This window comes from Lagenorhynchus albirostris, chromosome 2 (assembly GCF_949774975.1).
Source record: "Lagenorhynchus albirostris chromosome 2, mLagAlb1.1, whole genome shotgun sequence".
Classification (NCBI taxonomy): Eukaryota; Metazoa; Chordata; class Mammalia; order Artiodactyla; family Delphinidae; genus Lagenorhynchus; species Lagenorhynchus albirostris.
The window spans coordinates 69,484,835-69,492,635 of NC_083096.1; positions in this window are offsets into that span (position 1 = coordinate 69,484,835).

Sequence of the window (7,801 nt, forward strand, 5' to 3'; positions counted from 1 at the left end):
CCGGACCAGGGATTGAACCTATGTCCCCTGCACTGGTAGGCGGATTCTTAACCACTGCGCCACCAGGGAAGTCCTGGGGCCTTAGTTTTGAAACCAAGCAGGACCCTGTGGGGCTCATGGGCAAAGAAGCCTTTCTGTGTCCTCTGTCTATTCCTTGTTTGTAGGGAATAGACTCTAGGCTCCACGACCTTCCCTGAGTTCCGAAGGGCAGATTCAAACAGTTGCTAATCAGGGAAGGGAGGGGATGCAGAGACAAGGGAGGAGCAGACAAGAAACAATAGTGCAGCCTTGGGGCAGGGTCCTGTTCCATCTCAAGGGATACACATAACAGTATCTTTGAGGTCTTCTACAGAACTAAAACCCCCAACAAATGGAAGATGAACTACTTGATGAAGCAAACCTCATTCCAGAGAGAAATTCATGGTTTGATAGCCTCAAGAACCAGAGAAGCTTAACCAGAGACCACCTGAGGCCAGATTAAAGGAGTGCAGGCCCTGCACACACCCTAATCTTATCAGCAACCCTGCCATTGAAACATGGCTACAAAACCCCTTACCAAATCCTCCTGGGTTGGGACACACAGTTTTTGAGGGGCATGAGCCTGCTGTGTCCCCCTTTGCCCAGCCAAGCAATAAAGCTATTTATTCTTTTCTACTTCACCCAAAACTCTGTCTCCAAGATCTGACTCAGCGCCCGTGCACAAAGGCTGCATTTTGGGCCTCAGTTTCTGCAGAAGAACTCAAAGATATATGTCATATTGCTCTGTATACCCCTTGAGGAGGAACTAGGACTCTGTTTTTTTTTATCACTGAGCTACTGTTTCTTGACTGCTTTATTTCTGCATTCCCTCACTTCCCTAATTAAAAACTGCTTGCATCTGCCCTTTGGAACTAGAGAAGTTCTAGGAGGCTGAAGCCTTTTCCCTACAAACAAAAAACAAGGGACATGGAAAAGCTTTTATACCCAGGAGGGCCCAGCAGGGTCGGTTTCAATTGCCTTTAGCTTAAAATAATTCTCACACAAAAGGGCACATTTTGGGGAGGCTCATTCTGAACCCCTATACCTTCATTTGCATACAAAAAAACTGTTAAAAGATAAACTGAGGCATATTAAAATTTTTTTAAAAGTTCATTTGAGCAAAAATCAACTCCAGTTGGGCCACACCAAACTGGAAGTGATTAGGAGTGGTCCACAAATAGGAACCTGGCGAAAGACTTTTTTGGAGAAAAGATGGAAGCAAAGCAAGGAAATTACTTGATTGGCTATAGGTTAAGTATTTGCACTATTTTAGAAAAGCCTAGGTGGCTCTTTGTAATTGGTTGAGAAGGGAGCAGACTATGCCACCCCAAAATATGCCTCTCTGGCTTAAGGATTATCTTGAGCTGTATTTTTTAGAAACAGGAGATGCTGGAAAAGCTCTGAAAACTAAGCAGAATTTTCTCTCGGAAAGGGAAATTTACATTTAGAAGGGAAATTCCCATTTATATGGGTATCTAGCTATATACACCAGGAAGAGAAGGATGACTCTAAATCACAAGAAATTCTTATCCATGGAGAAGACACAGACTTAAATCTGCGTAACAACCTTACCCTTTAATGTGCTTTTCCTGATAACCTGCCATAACTGGCTCCTCCTCTTCCAAAATCTTTCTTCTGTCTTTAGCAGAATATAGTGTTTAAGGTGATGCACCATTTCAGGGAGCCACTCAGTTTTCCTGGGTATTTCCTGCATATACAGGAGGTATATATGTTATCAAAATTCTGTTTGTTTTTCTCCTGTTAATCTGTCTTTTATTATGGGCCCGGGTGGGAGGGGGGGATGGGGGGCGGGGAGCAGGTGTCTCAACCAAGACCCTAGAAGCGTAGAGCGAAAACTATTTTTCCTCCCATACAAAACCAAAACATAAGTAGGAGTCTCTCCTTCCCATCACAGCTGAGAAAAGAGTAAAGAAAGAACAAACTACAAGGAGATGTTTCTAAAAGAAAAGTGAAATGAACAGGACCCTGGCGGGCCCTCTCGGGTGCAACATCCTTTTGGTGTCCCTTTCTTGTTTGCAGAAAAAAGGCTTCAGCCTCCTAGACCTTCACTGAGTTCCAAAGAGTAGATTCAAACACTTAACTAATCAGGGAAGTGAGGGAATGCGGAAACAAAGGAGGAGCAGTCAAGAAACTATAGTGCAGGAATCGGCAACGTCCTGGTTCCTCCTGAAGGAAAATACATAACAGTATCTTTGAGTCCTGCAGGAACTAAGGCCCCCATCCAGGTGGAGGCTGGTAACTTCAGACTGAGCCCAAGATTCCAACAGGAACACTGTCCTGTTGCTGAAACTGTGCAACTCAGATTGGGACTTGAACCTATGGTTTTTTCAACTGAGATCACACACTTGGTCTCAGGACTTAATGAAGCTCAGGTTCTTGATGTCTCATCGCAGAAAGAATTCAGTGAGAGACAAAGCGATAGGTAAGAAGTGGATTTATTTAGAGAGAAGCATACTGCACAGACAGAGTGTGGTCCATCTCAGAAGGCCAGAGGCCCCAACATATGGTGTGGTTAGTTTTTATGGTCTGGGTAACTTCATAGGCTAATGAGTGGGAGGATTATTCCAACTATTCCAGGGGGGAAAGGGCAGGGATTTCCAGGAATTGGGCCACTGCCCACTTTTGGCTTTATTTATTTATTTATCCTGAAAATTGCTCCTTTGTTGGATATTGATTTTTTTATAGTTGTTAATTGAGGTACAATTCACATCACATAAAATGAACCATTTTAAAGTATACAATTCAGTGGCATTTAGTACATTCACAGTGCTGTGCCACCACCCGCTCTATCTAGTTACAGATCATTTCCATCAGTCCAAAGTAAAGCCGTGTACCATTAAGCGGTTTCTCCCCATTGTCTCTTCCCCCCAGCTCTGGCAACCACCAGTCTGTTCTCTGAATTGATCTAGGCTGGGCCACTTTTGGCTTTTTATGGTTAGCTCTGAACTGTCATGACCCTGGTGGGTGTGTCATTTATCTTATGCATTACAGTGAGCATATAATGATGTTCAAGGTCTACTGGAAGTCGAATCTCCCGCCATCTTTGATCTAGTTAGTTCTAAGCAGTTTTGTCATGTCCTATGGTTATGTCATTCTTTTAAAGGTTGTGCCCTGCCCCCTTCCCTCCTGTTTCCATTACCTCACCGGCAACCAATCAGAAGTAAGTCATACACCTTGCAGCCCTCACCCCAAATTTTGCGTATAAAAATTCTCCCCCAAAACCATCAGAGAGTTCCTCTTTTTTTTTTTTTTTTTTTTTTTTTTTTTAGCATGAGCCATACATTCTCCTTGCTTGGCCCTACAATAAACTTTCTCTGCTCCAAACTCTGATGTTTTAGTTTGTTTGGCCTCACTGTTAGGCACACGAACTTGCGTTTGGTAACAATTTTGGTGAGCCAGCCCAGGAGTCTGTGCCCATGGTAGGCTGACTCCAGCCAGGGGCAGCCCCTTGAGTCCCCAGCAGCTGCCGGAGCTCATTTTGCTCTGGGAAACTCAAAGGCACTCTTCCTGACAGTGCTGGCCACCCAGCATGAGGCTTTTTGGAGTTGAGAAACGTCCTGAGCTACCGTCCACGTTCTGCATCACTTGGGGGTGAGTTGCTCCAGCTTGTGCAGGCTGGGAATTTCTCTCCACTCCAGCTGGGCTCATTCCCTTGTAGGAACTGAGCCACTCTGGGTCCGTTCTCTTTCAAGAGCTGGGCCAATCTGTTTGGAGGCCTCCGTCTGGGAGTGGGAGTAGAATTTTGGACTACACCTCCTCTGATTTTCTGTCTTTGTGACCATACTTTATTTGTTGTTTGTGTTTTTGTGTGTATTGTTTTGGGGAGAGCCACTCTTGGCTTGCTCGGGCTGGGAAAATTTTACCCCCACCATCTCGACTCACTTCCCTTTTAGGGAGTCAGCCATTCTGGGCTCGTTGCAAGACACTCTGGGTCCATTCTCTTTCAGGAGCCAGGCCACTCTGGAAGCCTGCATCTGGGAGTGGAAGTGGAATTTTGGGGCTACACCTTGTCTGATCTTTTGTTTGTGGGACAATATTTGTTGTTTGTGTGTGTGTGTATCAGTCCTGCCATTGGCTGGTTGAGACATCTACAGTCTTTGAGCTCTGTTAAGGTATTCTTCTTTATTGCATTGGCTTTGCCTGCAGTGGAGCACTGGTTGGGAATTTCCCTTTCTGGGCCTAGGGAACTGCGACCCTGAGAGACCCTTCTGCATTGCATTGGTGTGCTATTTGGCTGTGAATAATTAAGTATGGGTGACCAGAGCTCTGTTCATCTTGTAGTCCCCTAGGGGGTATTTTTGCTCCCATGAATGAAAGGAATTGGTATTTCTCTTCCTGTGCCTTTGAGATGTAGATGATCTACCTCAGCTCTCAGGAATTTTAATCTAATCATGGTTTAACTTAAACTTTACTGACCAGAGTGGCCTGTTTTGTGGCTTACTAAACATACATTGTACATCTGCTTTGGTGATTGAGGAGGGGAATGCATTGAAGAGTCAAAATGGGGGTAGCTATGGTTCAGACATCCAGTGTAAAACTAGGTGGATGTGATTTCAAGCACTTTCACGTATTGCTGAGAACTTGAATTTTCCAAACTGTATCAGATTTAAGAACACCACCAGCCATCCGCAAAACAGTATCTGCTAGCAGCAGCCAACTGCAACCTTATTGTCTGAAGGTCTCCTCTTGTAACTATGAAACCTTTCTCCTACTTTAGTGACAAAGTGACTAAATAGTAGTGACAAACAACACAGCTCAAGCTATAGTCTCCCAGCAGAAGACACTAGATTCTTTAGATATGTATTAATATCCCAGGAGAGATTGATACCCAGAAAAATAGAATAATTCAAAAGTCTGCTTGATTACAAGAGATTCGTAGAGAGGACGCGCTCCGTAACTTATTGTTCTGGTTGCCGTCTGAACTAGGAACGCTCCTTGGGGAAATGCTACAAGGATGTATTTTGATCATGATTCTAATTGTAATATCTCTAGTAGTTTGCAAACGTCTGTCCAGCTGCCAGGACAAAGCCATCAAAAACAGAGGTAATGTATTTTCGTGATACAAAGTGTCGATGCTAAGCTTGGGACTCAAGAATTCTTTGAAATGAAAGTCAACGACTTTCTCTCCTCTAATCCTGAAAAACTGACTTTGCCCCCATTCGGCAAGAAATAGAAGAGCCGTTGTCACCCTGTTCTCACGACTGGGGAGTACCAGAGAAAAGGGGGGAATTGTAACGAGCAGGACTGTATGGGGCCTTCCTGGGACAGACCCCTCCCCATATCCTCTGCTTTACCTCCTCTCTGAAGTACCTAGATAACAGTATCTGACGCACATTTCCTGAGTTGTTTTACAGATGCTAAAAAACCCACCAGATGGAAGATGTTAACCACTTGATGACCATGGGCACATAGCCCCCAGGCCTACCGGAGCCTAAGGACTGTTAATGTTAACCCCGTGACACTGCCCTTTACCTCATTATCTACCAATCAGAGAATTGTGCATGAGCTGATCCCATCCCCTGCAACTCCCCTCCCTCACTTGGTCTTTAAAAATGTTTTCCTGAAACCCATCAGGGAGTCCGGACTTTTTCAGCACTAGCTGTCCCGGACTCCTTTGCTTGGTACCCTACAACGAATGCTACACTTTCCTTTACCACAACAGGGTGTCAGTAGATTGACTTTACTGCGTGTGGGTGACAGGACCCTTTTGGTTCAGTAACAAAATGATTACAAATACAAGGGCACACTGTTTATTCAAAACTGAAATATGCCAGTGAAAAAGAAGAATTCCTGGCACGCGGGATCTTAGTTCCCTGACCAGGGATTGAACCCACGCCCCCTGCAATGGAAGTGTGGAGTTCTTAACCACTGGAATGCCAGGGAAGTCCAGAAAGAAGAATTCTTTAAAAGGGACAGCTTGATTTAAAATGTATATGTCTGGGGGACTTCCCTGGCGTCCAGTGGTAAAGAATCCACCTTACAATGCAGCGGACGCGGGTTTGATCCCTGGTTAGAGAACTACAATCACACATACCATGGGGCAACTAAGCCTGCGCACCACAACTACTGAGCTCGTGCGCCTCAGCAAGAGAGCCCAAGTGCCGCAAAATACAGAGCCCACGCGCACTGGAACCTGCACACCACAACTATGGAGCCCACACACCCTGGGGCGTGCACGCCACAACTAGAGAAGAGAAAACCTGCACGCCAAAACTAGAGGGAAACCCAAGCGCCGCAATGAAGATCCTGCGAGCCGCAACTAAGACCCGATGCAGCCAAAAATAATAATAATAAATAAATAATACATCTTTTAAAAAATGCATATGTCTGGAAATAGGAAAGGTATAAGTAATTCAAAAGTCAGAAAAGTCCAGTAATTAAGAGTATGGACTCTGAAGACAGAGATTCAGATCAAAATCCCCATCCCCTACCAGCTGTGTAATCTTAGATATATTATTCATTCTTTCTAAGATTTGTTGCCTCATCTGTAAATTGCAGACTACATTGGTACTTACCTTATAATGCTGTTATGAAGATTAAATGAGAAAATTCATGAATCACGCTGTTAAAAAAACAAAATTCAACTCACTAAATTTTAAATGTCTTATTGGCTTTATTCAGTGATTCACGAATCAGGATGCAGCCAATCTAGCAGATAGAAAGGAGTTCTGAGGAGCTGTACAAAATGAAGGACTTTTATAGGCAGAAGGGAGCAGGAAGAAGGAAGTTGTATTAGCCCAAAAAGCAGATGGGTTATGGCAGGTTTACTTCCTTAGGGGATGGCGGGCGTCTGTCAGGCAGATTACCTAACTAGTGCTGAGCAGGTGATTCCTGAATCCATTTCTGGGAGAGCCAAAACTGCAATTAGTTTTGGTTTCATGACATGGGGCTTAGCAAAAGTGACTCCATTTTGGGCCTATTGTCTTGTTTTTAACAATGCTTAACAGAGAACCTGGCAAAATTTTAGTTTTTATCATTATTATTATTAAAAGGCTGGGAGAGTCTAGTTCACTGGTTCTGTATAAGCAGAAAGGGTAGGGGACCCCCAGAGAAAGAGAATCATGGCTTTTGTCACTTAAGCCATTTTTGGCCTAAGCCATTTTGTGATCTAAGCCTAGCCATAGTGCTTGCCTTTGAACAGGTCTCAGTAATTAATGGTCTTAAGGGAACAAAAGAATACAGGAGGGGCTTCCCTGGTGGTGCAGTGGTTAAGAATCCACCTGCCAATGCAGGGGACACAGGTTCAAGCCCTGGTCCTGGAAGATCCCACATGCCGTGGAGCAAGTAAGCCCGTGCACCACAACTACTGAGCCTGCACTCTAGAGCCCGTGAGCCACAACTACTGAGCCCATGTGCCACAACTACTGAAGCCTGCGTGCCTAGAGCCTGTACTCCGCAATGAGAGAAGCCACCACAATGAGAAGCTCGTGCACCACAACTAGAGAAAGCCTGTGCGCAGCAACAAAGACCCAACGCAGCCAAAAATAAATAAAAATAAATTAAAAAAAAAAGAATGCAGGAACAAACCACTGTTAGGCAAGAGAAGTAACAATAGCAAAGATAATAGATCAGCTGTAAAGACTCCTAGTTCTGTTTCAGAGGTAAAGATTTAGCCTGAAGTGCTCAATCACCAGATCAACTGGAACCTAAGAGACGCTGACCTTTTCTGACCCTCTTGGCTTCAATCAACTAAAGCCTGGACTCTGTCAACCTTTGACTCAATTCTATGCTGAATTCTCTTCTGCTCAAGCCCCTTCATGAA